The following is a 14,938-nucleotide window of genomic DNA, read 5'->3' on the forward strand; positions in this document are numbered from 1 at the left end:
TGAGGGGGTGAGATGGGGAGTTTGGGGACAGCAGAGGCACAGGTTGGGCTAATAAGGGGACCCCAGCACTCACTACAGCCTCGATCCTCCCTCCCTTAAATGAGACCTCAGCTTAGTTTGAGGATGGTGGAGTGTGCCCAGGAGTCACCCAGGGGGGGCACAGACATGCAGGTGGCGGCATCAGCCAGCACCAAGGTGCTAACTAGATGGGCGATGGAGGGTTGGTGCAAGGAGGGTGAGAAAGCTGAGGTCAGGACCTGGACACAGAGAAATGGGGCCACACCACCTCACACCACCCCCCACCCCATTCACTTATTCATTCCTTCAGGAAACATTTATGAAGCCCTAAGGGAACAGACTCATCACTCCCTTTTAGAAAGGTTTTTCAGCCGCCCAGCCACTGTCCACCCCAGCCCAAACCCTCCAGGATTTCCTCCCCAAATCCAGCCGAGTCCATCAGGATCCCAGACGCCAGCCCTCCCCAAGCAGTGAGAGGCTGGGGTTGGGGTGAGGTACAGGCTGAGCAATTTGGGGGGAACCCATGGTGGGTCTTGTCCCCCAGCCCACTCCCCTCAGGCTGTGTGCGGCCCAGCCACAGTGACATTCATCCCTCGGTGGGTCTGGCCTCTGTTCTCACAACCCACCGACAACAATGAATGTTGATTGTGACCTTCACTGTGGCCTAAAGGAGGGGATGTGCTCAAGTAGGACCTGGCCCCCCAGATCTGGAAAGTGGGGGGGTCACAATGGGTGGACGGCAGTTCCAGGCCTCGGGGTCCACTCAACGGTCGATGGTTTGCCTGAGCTGCCCAAACTCACCGACAGGTTGAATGTTCCCCCAGGCCCTTGGCAACTTCTTGGGTGTGGGGGGGGGGGCAGGAAACCAGAGAGGTGAGGGAGGGAGGGACCTATTGACTCATTAAGTCAGCAAACAGTAGGTGCCAACTGTGTGCTCCAGGACCTGGAAAAGCACAAGATTAATATCAATAGTTGTAACAGTAGGTATTTATGTAGTCTGTTTTGCATGGATGTAGCAATACTGGGTGCTGGGCTTTACTCAAGAGGGTCCTGGAAGATGCAGATGCATCCCATTTGTCAGTTTGGGAGACTGAGGCCAGAGGGCACCACTCCAAGTGGCCCCTCAATGTGTCTGACTGCCCTGCTGTTCTGGGGTGTGGGGGGCACATCATGCAACAGAGAGACAAACAAATCACTTTAATACAATGTAGACCTTCTGGGAGCCTCACCCCGTTTCTGGGCAGGACTGTTTATGAACCACAACAACCCTTGGGGGTCAAATTTGGGACCCACAGCGGGGTCGCTCCCGGGCCTACCCATAGGTCCACTTGCCCACTGGATAGGGGAGAAGCAAGAGGACCCAAGGAGACACCCGCTGCCCTTCTGCAGGGTCTCAGGCATCTGAACTCAGGCCTTTGGTGATGTAAGAAGGGTGCACCCTCAGACCTCAAAACAGACTGCCAGCAAATAGCTGCTAGGATTCCCAGTGTGGCAAGATACTGCCCCCTCCCCACTTTCTCCTGGTAAAACGGGCCTCCAGTCTCTCCCTCCAGAGGTCTCACAGTGCTGGGTGACCGCCCTCTCTGGTGCCCCCCATCTGGGTTTACGGACTCCCAGGACAAACTGGAGAGGGTCCTTCAATTTCCCAATACCCTCCCATTTTACTCAGGGGAATATGGAGCCCCAAAGGAACCCTTTAGTGTAAACCTAAGGTGAATCAGGGGCCCCAAGTGTGCTAAGCTTAAACCCTAAAAGTTCCCTGTTGCAGGCGGCCTGAGCCAACACAACCCCCCAAGCCCCTCCCCCGAGACCCCAACACAGATTCTGCCCGAGGACACCCGCTGCTCTAACTCTCCAACCCTAGCCCCGCCCCAGGACCCGTCCCCTTAAAGCCCACCCACCTAATACCAGGTCCTGGGATCCTCCCTCTAAAGCCCGCCCATATAGATTCCCAAGGAGTCCACCTTCAAACTCAATCCCCAGAAAACCTGTCCCCTAAGCCGGTCCTCAAAGAGCGCAGTTCTCCTAAAGACTTTTTCCCAGGCCCCTGAGCCTAACCCTGTGGCACCCCTCATTGTGCCAGCCCCAGGAGCGTCCGAAGTCACAGAGCCCCTCCCCCTAGGACCCTCCTCTAGAACCCGCCTGCCTAGACTCCCACGGACCGTGTCTTTACGGGGTCCCCAAGGCCATCTCCGTGGAGCCCAACCCCTTAGGGTCTGCCCTCCACGGGACCCGCCCCCAAACCTGAGCCCCTCGAAGCCCGACCCCCGCAAGACTCGCCCCATTAAATTTTCCCAACTCATGAAGCCCTTTCCCCAAAGCCCAGTCTCTGGTCCACGGGCCGGGGTCCAGTCACCCCACCCCTTTCGGGAGCTCCGAGTGGGCGCCCTCCCCCTTGGCCCATCCGCGGGACCAGCAGGGCCCCATTCGGTTCCAGGGGTGGGTGGGCTGCGGCCGGGGCCCCTCCCCCTTCCCCCTACAGACACCCGAGTTCTTTCGAGGAAGCATGCCTGCCTTGGGGTTGGTGGTCCCAGTAGAGAGAATGCCAAGAACTAAGGGGAGGAGAGTGGGCTGGGAGGGCAGAGATAGTAATGAGAACTCTATATATTATTAGGTGATAATATCACCTAATCGATGAGGAAGGTGATGCTCTGAGAGTTTGGATTAGTAGTCTCAGAGGTTCCTTACAAGCTTTGTGTTTGTTGGTGACGACGAAGCTAGAAGGCGAGGTCATCAAGTCCCGGGCACTCTAACCACATTCCGGGACCCCCTACGGCACCCTTTCTCCTGCGCCGTCTCTCCGCTAGCTTTCCGGAGGGCTATGATCTTTGCCTACGGAGAAGGGAGGTCCCTGCAAGTGGTCTCCCCCAAATCGGGAAGGATGGGCTGGTCGGAGCAATCAGGGAGGCTGGGCCCAGTAGGTGGGCGGGGCCTCCCACTGAGGGGCGGGGCAGGAGGCGTGCAGCCCCCGCCCCATCCTGTGGGGGAGGGGTTATCTGGGGCCAGCCCGGGGTCTGTCTCCCTTTGTCTGCGGAGGTCTGCGTAGGATTCCCGCCCTTGCCCTTGTCTGTCTGGGTCTGCCCGTCTGGGTCTGCCTGTGCCCCTCACCGGCCTGTATTTGCTGGGGTCTCCCGCCCTGCAAATGCTTATCGCTCGCTGTCTGGATCCTCCTCTGGTTGTCTGGCTCTTTACACCTGATCTGTCTGTCGGCCTGCTCCCTCACCGTCTGCGTCTCACTGTCGGGACTTGGGACTTGGACCGTGGCAGGTGTAGAGCTGACTGTCCCTCCCGCCAAGCGTCCTGAGGCCTTCTGGAGAGCCCATTGGGCTTCTATTTGACTTTGAAGCCCAGCACGGTGGGTGGAGCTGTCTCCTCCCACTCCCAACCATAGGCCCCCCGTGCCAAGCAGGGAAGCCATTCATGGCCAATTTGGCCCTCCTTCCTATTCTTCCTGGGACCCCTCCTCTGACACACCCAGGCTGGGTTTGTCTGGGCAGGGGGCTGGGAATGAGTGGGATGAGGGAAGCCTTCCAGAAGCCACACTGACCCAGACAGGGCCCACTCTCACCCCACCCCCACCCTGAGCTGCAGGAAGGCAGGGCAGCTGGTGCAGGTCTGGGGTCAGGGTCAGAGGTGAGAGGGAGATGGATGGAGGCAGCTCTGCTATCAAGTTGAAGGAGGAGGAGTGGGGGCGGCGGGGATGTCTGGCAGCCTATGTGTCTATCTGTATGTCCATGCATGTGTTCCTGTGTGTCTCAGTACACACATGTCCTTGTGTGTATGCATGAACATGTGGGGAACAAGGGGGCGGAGGTGGTCAGGGTCTGGCAGACAAAGAGCCCATTATGTGGGTATGGTAACAGCACGTATGGAGGTCCCCAAGTGGGGTCCTGTTGACTGTCTAGACTGGTGGGCAGGGGGCTCCTCACTTCCCCCACACCTGTGTAGCATCTCAGGTTCCCATTCTGCCCCCCTCATGCCAGCTTCCTGCTTCCACTGGCTGCACAAAAACCCTGCCAGACCTGGGGGGTGGCCAGAGGGCCTGAAGCTCAACTTCCTTCCGAAGCCCACCAGAGCTGGGGCAGGGGAGAAGGCTCTGGCTTCTCTGGGGTTAGGGTTGGGGCTGTGAAGGGACCTGAAGCCGGTGGATGAGAAATTTAGGCACTTCTGTGGCTTGGGGTGCCCGGTGACCCTGGGTCTAGGTCAGGGTTGACTCTGTTTGAAAACAGGCAGCAGGGCCCTAAGGGTCTGTTACAGGTGAGCTGCAGTGGGCTTGGGGTCCCAGCAACTCGGGCAGGCTATTTTTGAGGTCTGTGGGTGTCTGTAACTCCGGGTGGGTGTGTGTGACGGTGGGCAGCCATCTCTGAGCCAGCTGTGTGTATGTGTTGGCGCTTCTGCTTGTGTGTGGATGTCAGTGTGACTGGTGTGTGCCGGGCTAATTGTGGGTAATTGCAGGTCGATGTGTGAGCCAGTGTATGTGGGTGTCTGGCACATGTCAGTGTCACTGAGGGTGACTAGAGTCTGTCATCCAATTGTGGGCCCCCACACGCCCCTCACTAAAAGGCGTCTGTTCCAAGAGAGCAGGGATTTTGATTTTGATTTTTTTGTTTTTTATTTTTTTAGAGAGAAGGGAAGGGAGGGAGAAAGAGGGAGAGAAACATCAATGTGTGGTTGTGTCTTGAGTGCCCCTGACTGGGCACCTGGCCCACAACCCAGACATGTGCCCTGACTGAGAATTGAACCGGCGACCCTTTGGTTTGCAGGCTGGTGCTCAATCCACTGCGCCACACCAGCCAGGGCAGATTTTGATTTCTTCTACCTCCAGTGCTAGAATGGTACCTGGTTCATAACAGATGCTCAGTAAATGAGTATTGGGTTTACAGCCATCCAGGTGACTGGGTTTCTGAGAATCCCTGTCATTTTTCCTGTGGATCGGTGCACATGTCATTTTATTTGTCTGTGTGTATTATTGCAGGTGTCCAAGGGTATAATCAAGTGCTAGAGTGGGTGACTATGGGCACAGGTATGTTGGAAGGTTCATACCTGTGTGTGGGTGACAGTGTCATAGTGGAGGCCCAGGAGGATCCCGTTGTTTCACCATGGGCAGCGGTGTGTCAGCGTGTGCAGCTGTGTTGTGTGTGTGTGTCAGGTTGCCCGGATGCCCGTGGATGCCTGTGGGTGTGTCCTTAAGAAGGCACATACATGTCTATCTGTTTGTGTCTCTCTGCTTGGGTCAGGGTGTTTAAAATACTTGTCCCAGTTTTCCTGGGTGGCAGCCTGTGGGCACCCATACGCAACAGTGTGCATCTGAGTGTCTGTGTTTGTGGGAGAGAACTGTATTTGTGGCAGTGCTGTGTGCAAGTCTGTGTCCACACCATGGCCACTGTCAACGGTGGCTGCATTTTTCCATGTGGCAGTGTTTTATGGGATGTCCCCGTCATTGAGGGCAATGTGTTCGCCCACGTGGCGCTGTTACTGTGTGTGTGTGTGTGTGTGTGTGTGTGTGTGTGTGTGTGTGAGACCAGCGTCCCTGCAGGTGATGTGAGTGATGGGGATGCTGTGTCTGTGCACAGTGTGGGCCCGGGGCTCTTCCTCAGCGATTTGGGAATATCTGAAACTCCGAGAATGGCTCTGTGAGCAGTGCAGGGCCGTGGGACACTGGTGGGGTGGGGAAAGAGATGGGGGGACTGAGTGGGGGGGTCACTTCGCAGCTCCCTTCAGTCCACCTCCAGCATGCCTTCTAGGGCAGTTTCCTGCGAAAGGCTCCCTGTGGCTTTAAAAGGACTCCCCAGCAGTGGGATTCGGGGCCATCTTTCCTTTTTATGGCCAGGTTTGGAGGGCGTGTTCCTGTAGCAAACCTTGGCCCCAGTAAATACCGTCCAGCCACCTCTGGTAATGACAGGCCAGTGGGGAGCATCAGGAGGGCACCGCTGCAGTCCGGGACCACGGCCGCAGCCAGGCCCGAGTAGGGCCCCCCGCGAGGATCTGTCTCTGCAGGGCCCGCGTAGGCCTGCGCGCCCGTGAACTTGGCCCGGGCACCCTCTGGGACGCGCGCACCGGGCCGGAGCCTCTACCGGCGGCCCTTCATTTCCCATATCCTCAGCGGATCTGAGACCCCAAGAACAAAGCTTGCCGCCGCCCTGTCCTGGGGCCTCCCCGCCGTCAGGTGTCAGGCGGGCCGGGGTCCCTACTACCCCCACCCCGCCAGCATGCGTCCCCGCCCCTCAGGGGCATCTTGGCCCGTCCTTCTCCCCTTAGGTGACCCTGGTTCGGGGACTTGAGAGCTTCTTCCCTTGGGGGCGTTCGGTCCTCCCCGAGCCCATGCTCCCGAAAGGCCAGACACAGAGATGCCGCCGCCGGGGCCTCCCCGCCCCCCTCCCCCAGCCGCCGCAACAATGGAGGGCCGGGCCGCAGAGGCCGGGGCCCCCGCCCCCGGGCCGATAGCAGGTGCGCGAGGGGCTGCGGCAGGGTCTCGCCGCCGTCCCGCCCCGCCGCATCCCCAACCCAGGTGCGGCCCCCAGCCTGCCCGGCGCCCGCGCTCACCTCGTTTTGGGTCGCTGCCTCGTGTCCCCTCTTGTTTCCAAAACCTGCCCGGAAAAGCCCCCCGAGCCAAGGCTCCGGCACGGGAAATTGCATTTCGGCGGCTCCGGGGCTGGGCGGGGGCTCCCCAGGACGCGGGCAGGGGGAGGGATCGCGGACCTTCGGCGCTGGCTCGAACCCGCGGCCACCGCCTCCCGCCAGCCCGCCCGCCAGTCTGTCTCCGTGACGTGCCCGCGCTCCCCGGCGCCGCCGCCGCCGCCCCCGCCCTCCTCACCGCGCCGCGCCGGGCGGTGGGTCCTCCAGTTGTGGCCGTGTGCGCCCCGAGACTTCCCGCCGGACGCACGGGGACTCATTCGGAGATGCCCACGGTGCCGGGACGCACCTCCGGGGTCCCCAGCGTGGGGCACCGGGGCGCGAACGGGTATAGGCAGGGACTGGGACGCACACAGGCCTCTAAAGCGAATGGGGAGCACACGCGCACAAAGGCGCTCGGACCACAAACACAGGGAAGGGCGTGCAAGGGGCTGTGAGACACACACTCACGGGAGGGTGTGGCGGGACATGGAGGGGCACTGAGGCCCTGATTACACGGGAATAGATGTAAAACCAAGCTACACTCATAGGGACAGACATACACATGCAAAAAACAGAAACTACACCCCAAGGGGCAGGAGGAAGGGCCTCAGAGAGGAAGCCAGGGGCACATGCAGAAAACACACATACACGTACTCACAGGGATGGCCATAGATGCAGGGACACTTAGGGGCACATACACAGCACACACGAGATACACAGGCATACACACAGAATAACATACCTCCCCACCCACCAGGTGCGCAGTTGTGGGAACACCTGGACACATAATACCCCAGCATATGTGGATATATACATAGACATAACATATGGATCTATACACGGAATAGGAACACACTCATAGAGACATGCCAGGCACAGCCTTGGGGGCACACACAGATACACAAAGTTCACAGATACACAAATATATGCACAATCACTCGTGTGCAAAGGGCAGAGGGACCTGGAATTCAAAGAACCAATACCCACACTCATGAAAACGCAGGCCCACAGGGGTCTTTACTAGCACACAAAATACAAGGACAGTTGGAGACATGTGCACCTGGGACCATCTGGTGCAGGCACACACTGGCCAGGTTCACAGGCCACACACAGGAAGGAGGTCACTGTAAGTTGTACCTGGGTTGGGGCTCTCCTGATTACTCAGAGATGCTCACACGGAGCCCCCATGCTCACACCCACAGGGTACACAGAAACACACCTACACTGGTAGACACTCCCTTCAGGGGCCTACATACTCCCCAACACACACACACACACACACACACACACACACACACACACACACACACCAGCCACTGCCTGTGCCACCAGCTGGTGGAAGGAGGTCACCTCAGGGCAGACTATGGTGCCAGGTGGGGCCTCCTGTTGGCTAGGGCCGAGCTGGATTTCTCCTTTTGTTCATCTCACACCCATCTTGAGAAAGAGTTAGAGAAGCTTTTGAGCCCCCCTCCCCTAAGCCCAGGCTTTAACCTTTGAGGTGGTCATGTTCCCCTTCATCAGAGTCCTGCCTCAGTCTCTCCTTGATAAGTCTCCTTTCCCTACACCTGCCCCCTTCCTTCAGGTCTTAGACCTGAGAATTAGGTCCCCAGGACCTCCAGACTGGGGTCCAGCCCTACTTTGTACCTAACACAAACACCCACCCCCATGGAGTATAATTTCCGGGGGGGGGGGGAGCTGGAAAGAAGAGGATGGGAGCAAATAGTAATTGAACCTCCTTGGGTGGAGTTTGGTTTATAGTTGTCCCTCCTGTGCCCTCTCCTTTCAAAATGAAAAGGGGAGAGGGATGCTCTGAAATATATTGTTCATCCACTCATTCATTTATTCATCCCCAATCATCCGGACTCTTCCCAGCAGGCCAATGAAGTGAATATTGTCCTTTTTACACATGGACAAGTGAGACCCAGAGGGGCTGCCCTTGCCCAGGGTGACAGAGCCTGGAAGTGGCAGAGCTCGGATTCCGTGGGAGGCCTTTTCCCATCTCCTGAGCTCCAGGATGGGCCTGAAAAACTCCGGCCCGCTCTCCAGCTCGCCGAGCTTCCCACGGCCACCGGCAGGGGGCAGCAAACTCCAGAGCCCTCTCCGCTGCGGGGGCGAACTGGATCTGGGCTAGCTTTTCCTGTGCCCCACTCCCGCCCCAACACCAAAGTTGAGGTGGCTGCCTGGAGTCCCCAGGCTGGAACCTTCACTGCCCAATTTCAGAGGCCCCAGAATGAAAGAATTCTTCTTATATTGAACCTCCCAGAATTGATGTTTCCACAAATGCCTCACGTGCATTCTCTTCTTTTTTAAGTTTTTATTGAGAGAGAAACATTGATTTGTTGTTCCACTTATTTGCGTTTTCATTGGTTGATTTTTGTTTGTGCTCTGACTGGGGATGGAACCCACAACCTTAGCATATCGGGATGATCCTCTAAGCAACTGAACTACCCCACAGCCCTGGCTAGGGCTGTGGACCCTCTGAATGTCTAGCTCTACTCCTTCTTGCTGCAACACATTGACTGGGTAGACAGCCTCTGTATTCCTGAACCGGGTCAGACCAGGAGAGAGAATTTCTGGAGCCTGGCCCAGTGGTCAGTCCTCCCAACCCCAGAGTCCTCTGAATATCCCCCCTGAGCCCAGCACAGGATGGGAAGGGCAGTGGGGGAAGCCCCAGTGCCCCAGCGGCTTGATCCCTTTGGGCGTGGGAACTGCTTGCCCCAGCCCCCAGTTCCTGGGGCCCCTGCCAGTGCTGACTCATAGGGGACCCAACTGCTGTGACTCAGCAGCAGCCCTTCCTGAACTTCTCCCCTAGAGAGTACCAGCCCCAAGTCACTTCCAGTCCCCCTGGGAGTCTCCTCAGGGACCCAGTTGGTAGCCGGGTGGGTGTGTGAACCAAAAGGCCCTTCTCAGCTCTGTCAACTCAGAGAGAGCCTCAGCCCCAGAAGCCCCCGAGGGTGTGACCATGGATGAGTGTGCTGGGTCATGGAGCCCGTGTGTGCCCAGATGTGTTTGTAGTTTGCACACCCAGAGAAACCTTAAGAAGGGAAGGCCTAGACCTTCTGCACTCTGCTGGAGTCTGGGCAGGGACACTCCGGAGCCATATGAGGCCCTGGGCTGAAAGCTCATTCCCTCAACCACAAACCAGCTTTTCCAGCCATCTTCCCGTCTCTTGAAATGGCAGCTCCAGCATTCCAGACACTGGGGCCAAAACCTTTCTTAAGGAATGCAATCCATTAACAAATCCAGTTGCTGTCTCTCCTAACGAATCTAAAATCTCACCCTCTCCAGGGCCCCCACACAAGCCTGGTCCTGTCCTCTCTCCTGGACCAGCTCAGTGGTCGCCTCCGTGTTCTCCGGGCCTCTCCCTCCCACAGTGTGTTCCTCGGCTGAGGGCCCCTGTGAGCATCTCAGTCAGAAAACATCTGTCCTCTGCTCAGCATCCCCACAGTTCTGATTTTTACACCAAAAGCCCAAGGCCTCCCCACAGCCCTGCACATTCTAACCCATTGGCTCCCTGTGCTCACCTCCTCTCTCCTTCAATCACTCCTCCAGCCACATGGGCCTCCTCACTGTTCCTTGAACACACCAGGCACTTGCAGCCTAGTCTCAGGGCCTTTGCACTGGTGGCTGCTCCCTCCACCAGAGACTCTCTTCCGCCAGATACCCACATGGCTGCTTCTCTCACTTTCTGGTCTCTGCTCAAATATCACCACCTCAGCGAGACAGCCTCCCCGCCGCATTTAAAGTCGTACCTCCTTGCTTTATCCTGCTCTATTTTTTTCCATTGCCCCATTGCTTTTGACCACATCATATGTTTGACTGCATATCTTGTTTCTTGCCTGTCTCCTCTTACATTTCAGCTCCTCCAGGGCAGGAAGTGTTGTTCTGATCAGAATTATGCAGCAAAAGCAGAGCCTCAGACAATATCTGTGTCATCTATGTATTGATAACTACCATGTTCCTGGCATGCTGGGGAACAAAATAGGCGTGGAACCTACAGGCCACTGTATGATGAGGGGACAGTCAAGTAGCTCTCTGAGCACAATGGAGAGGGTTCAGTGCTGAGAGCCAGGAGCACAAGATAGTACAGGGGAGGCATGGGGCCAGCCTGGAGGATGGGGTACAATCAGAGAAGGCTTCTGAAGGAGGTGTTAAGCAGGGCCTTGACAGCTACTGAAGAATTTGGATTTCAGTAAGATGGAAAGATCTGGAGGGTTTTTCTTCTTAATCAGGTTTATTGAGGTATAATTTACATAGAGCAAAACTCAGCCTTTATACAGTTCTATGAGTTTTGACAAATGCATACAGTTGTGTAACCACTGCCTGAATCCCCAAAGAGCAAAGTCCTTGGGAGGTTTTAAGCAAGAGTATGAGTTCACATGCACTGGGCCATGCACACAGCACAGAGGACAAGGCTGGAAGCAGAGGGCAAGTGGGGTGACCAGTGTGGCTGTCCAGGCAAGAAGAGCAGGGACCTGGGGGACGGACAGGTGGAAATAAACAGCTTCAGGAAGCAGGGCAGACAGGTCTTAGAGATAAATCACATGTGGGGGCTGAGGAACCAAGGAGGAAGGGTGGCGGTCTCCTAGGGCAGGGCGACTTGGAGGCACCTGTGAGACACCAGGGAGTACATGTTTAAAGAAAGGGTCACAGTAAGTGTTGGCCAAAGCTATGCCCAGGGAGGATGGCATTTTAAGAGGCATTTGATAAAATGACTGAGGAGGAGGAGGGACATCAGGAGGACAGAGTCCTGAGACCAGGGGGGAAGTGCGCCTACTACAGAGAGGTTGGAGACAGCAATGGTTGGGAAAAGCGGTCTGCCTTGAAAGCTTGGTGTCAGCGGTGGGGTCAGGCAGCTGCTGGAGGAGTCCACGGGAGGGAAGGGAGCAGAGGCGGTGTGCCCCGCGCAGCGCTCCCCAGAGGAAGTTAACTGCGAACCAGAAAAGCCAGCCAGCGCCATGTGTGTCATTCAGTAGCCACATTCTAAAAAGTAGGGGACACGATTTAGGTTGCTACCTGAGTCTGTCTCCCAAGCTGCAGCTTCTTTTTGCTCAAATAAATGCTTTTATTTTTTATTTCAATTTTTGATTTTAGAGGGAAGGGAGGGGAAAAGAGAGGGAGAGAAACATCCATGTGAGAGAGAAACGTCCATTGGCTGCCTTCTGTATGTGCCCCAACCTGCAACCCTGGCATGTGCCCTGGCAGGGACTAGAACCCATGACCTTTTTGGTTTGCGGATATCACCCAACCAACCGAGCCACACCGGTGGGGGCTCAAATAAATACTTTTTTAAAAAAGTATAAAAAAAGTAACGGGTGAAGTGAATGTTAATATTTGATTTACCCCACTGTATCCAAAAACAGCCTCGTTTCAACATATAGTCAAGATAAAAAGTGTCAATGATTCTACATTCTTTTGGAAAACATTTACAACATCTCTCTGTGTGGACTGGCCACGTTACGGGAGCTCAGCAGCCCTGTGAGAAGCGGCGAACTCACTGGAATGTGCAGGTCCGGACAGAACCCGATGTTGCTTTTGTGTGACTCACCTCGCTCACCTCTCCCCAATCCCAGCCCTATCAAATCCCGTCTTTATTTTAAAACTTGATGTTTTTGTTCTCTCTGAATTTTTTACATTAATTTTGATTTTCAAAAATTTCTTGCTCAAATATTAATCTCCCCTGCAAAAACTTGTACACAAATGTTCACAGCAGCATCCTGCATATTAGCCCCAAAATGGAAACAATCCAAATGCCCATCAAGTGATAAACAGATTTTTTTAAAAGTGGTGTCTCTGTGCCACATATTATTCAGCAATAAAAGGCAATGAAATAGTGAGACATGCTACAACATGAATGAACCTTGCAAAGTGAATGAAGCCAGCCACAAGGCACATTGCACGAGTCCATTCATACACAGAGAAAAAGTGGGTGAGGGGTGCCAGGGGCTGGGGGACAGTGGGGAATGTGGGGAGTGAACACCAGTGGATACCGGGTTTCTTTCTGGGGTGGTGATGATGTTTGAAACTTGGTTGTGGAGGTGGTTGTGCAACTCTGAATATACTAAAAACATTGAACTATATACTTTAAGTAGGTCAGTTGTATGATATGTAAATTTTACCTCAATAAAGCTGTTATAAAATATTTAATCTTGATTACTGTGTTGGTGCCCACTTCAATTTTGTGGCCCAGCTTTACTCTCCTCACCCTTAGTCCCACCCTGCTGTCCCTTCCACGCCAAGCCTAAGAGGGGCAGCTAAGGCAGCTACCCTGGGGGAAGGCCCCAGGGTAGGCAGGGAGGGTGGTAAAGCCAGGGAGAGGCGGCTAGTCCGTTCTCTCCAGCCGGCACTTCTCTCCTTGCCAGCAGTCTCTGCGCAGCAGCCGGCTCCCCGGAGGAGAATGATGGCTCCTTCTAAGGTGTCTCCGAAGCCTGATTCCAAGGGGCCCAGCCTGCCTGCCTTCCCAGACAGCCTGACTCAATTTGCCCACTGCGTGCGTGTGACCCTCCGCTGTCCCTGGAGTGACTCAGGATGCCTGGAAGCCCCCTCCTTGGGGATGCCCGGCTGCCCACGGTGACTTTTCACAGACATGGCGGAAGAAAGCCGGCTCCTCCCAGACCAAGCCCTTCGCCTGGGGACAGCCCAGCAGAGCCTTGGACTCACAGCCCACCCTGCAGAGGGCCTAGGGGCTGGGATGGGCCATGGGGAGCTCTTCTCAAAGGACCTTTGTGGGACCGGCTGCATGTGGAGGGGGGGGGCTGCGGGGGGACGCCGCCCTGCGTGACTCAGGCTTCATTGCTGGGTGGTGACTCACGCCCAGGCCTCCTTCCCGCCGCTCGCCCGCCCGCAGCAGGTGCTGCCAGCCCCAGCTTCAGGATGCAGGCCTCCGAAGCCATGTTCCTGCCACCACCCTTCCCTGGGCCTGTGCCCCGCACTCATATCCAGGGGCGACAGCTTGACTGCTCTGACCTCCTTGCCCTGTAGGACTCCGCCAAGGAGAGAACTCGCCACCCCTCCTCCCCTCTTCGGTGGGGGGCAGAGCCGTGGTAGCGAGCTGCGACAGACGTTGATTGTCTCACTATTGATTCAATATTCAAACCACCTGGGAGGTAGAGTGTTGTCGCTACCTCTGGTTAACAGAGAAACTGAGGCTCGGTGAGGTTATGGAGTTTGCCCGAAGACACTGGAGATCAAACTGAGTTCAGGCGTGCAGAAGCTGCTCAAAAGGGAGTGCAACTGCTTCTTAATGCCAACTGCCTGGTGCACGAGTGGCGAGTTACTGCAGCTCGCAATGAGCACCCATTTTACTGACCAGCAGCACCCTGAGGTTCCTAAGTCACAGGGAGGGAGAGGCTGGGCCAGGATTCGAAAGAGCCCTAAAGGCCAAGCTTTGCTCCACCGCTTTTCCACGGGCCTTGGGCGCTCACTTGGGGGCTGGCGCGCCCCCGCCGCCGGGCCCCTCCAGCCGCCCGGGCTGCTGGACTCCGGCCGCCCGCCAGGCTGCCGGGCGCCGCGCCCACCCGCATCACGCCGACGTGAGTCACCGCGCGCCGGCCCCGCCCCCCACGCCAACAAACAGCACGTTGCCCGGCAACCGCAGCCGGGAGGGGTTGCCCCAGCCCCTGGAGAAGCCGCAGGTTCGAGCCTCTAGGCGATGGGGAGCTGCGAGTGGCTCTGAGACCCGGTGGCCATACTGAGTAGGGACTCAGATCAATCCTGCCGCTATGATGGGCACGGAGATGAGGGTGAAGGAGGCAGCTGTGGTTCAATGGGGGAAGAACGGAGGGCGTCTTTTCCCAAGCCAGATCCATCCCTGGTTCTCCAGAGCCCAGTGCAGAGTGAGGGGAGTTGGCATAGGGTCCTCGCTGCGGGGTGAAAGGAACCCTGAGAAGCTGGGTCGGAGCTTTGGTCAAGTGGTCTGAGCCACTTTCCTGGAGGGACTTGGGGGAGCGACCGGCTGGGGAGGGGAGGTGGACTTGCCGGGTTTGGCGGGATCAGAGGGCGGTGGTGGGGATGTTGGCTTTTCACTCTCAAAGGGAGCTAACAATGAGTGCGTTCTGTTCCAGCCTGTTCTACACATGTGCGTCCCTATGTATGTTAATACAATGTTCACAATAGCCCTCTAACCTTTTGCTGGTATTATTCCCAGTTTACGGATGGAGATAATGAGTAACAGAGGCAAACTCATTTGTCAAAGGAGGCAGAGGGCCTAACTTAAACCCAGGTAGGGTGAGGGGCTCCCGACCCTTCAGGACCACGTGCGTTGCCCATCTGGGTGACAGTCAAAGCTGGGGAATGTGTTGTGTTG

The sequence above is a fragment of the Artibeus jamaicensis genome, unplaced genomic scaffold (assembly GCF_021234435.1).
Source record: "Artibeus jamaicensis isolate MK-2021 breed Jamaican fruit bat unplaced genomic scaffold, CSHL_Jam_final contig_3290, whole genome shotgun sequence".
NCBI classification, from domain to species: domain Eukaryota; kingdom Metazoa; phylum Chordata; class Mammalia; order Chiroptera; family Phyllostomidae; genus Artibeus; species Artibeus jamaicensis.